The sequence below is a fragment of the Odontomachus brunneus genome, unplaced genomic scaffold (assembly GCF_010583005.1).
Source record: "Odontomachus brunneus isolate Ranch 3 - 2012 unplaced genomic scaffold, Obru_v1 Obru_scaffold_089, whole genome shotgun sequence".
Lineage (NCBI taxonomy): Eukaryota > Metazoa > Arthropoda > Insecta > Hymenoptera > Formicidae > Odontomachus > Odontomachus brunneus.
The window spans coordinates 540711-541010 of NW_022639539.1; the positions used below are offsets into that span (position 1 = coordinate 540711).

Genomic DNA, 300 nt, shown 5'->3' on the forward strand with positions numbered 1-300 from the left:
TATATATATATATATATATATATATATATATATATATATATAAAGGGTGGGCCATTTTATTCAATATACACAAAAATCTCAAAAAGGAGAAATTTTTTCAAAAAATATTTCAGACAAAAGTTATCGGGTTCAGAGGGGGACATCTGAAGGTGCCTTGACCTCGGAGCTCATTCTGAAGATTATTCGAAAGTAAACTTTGCATTTTAAATAGAAACATTAATTTTTTCTTACGGAATTTTATTCTTCGTGAAGAAACTAACAACTTTTGTTTGAATGAATTTTTCGTACGACCTCCATTTT

General features: G+C 27.7%; 1 protein-coding gene across 1 annotated transcript in view; it reads left to right on the plus strand.

Moving 5' to 3' along the window:
• LOC116848091 (RNA-binding protein 26) overlaps window positions 1-300 on the plus strand; it is a 178423-nt gene that overhangs the window by 44804 nt on the left and 133319 nt on the right. The gene's annotated exons all lie outside the window — the stretch shown is intronic.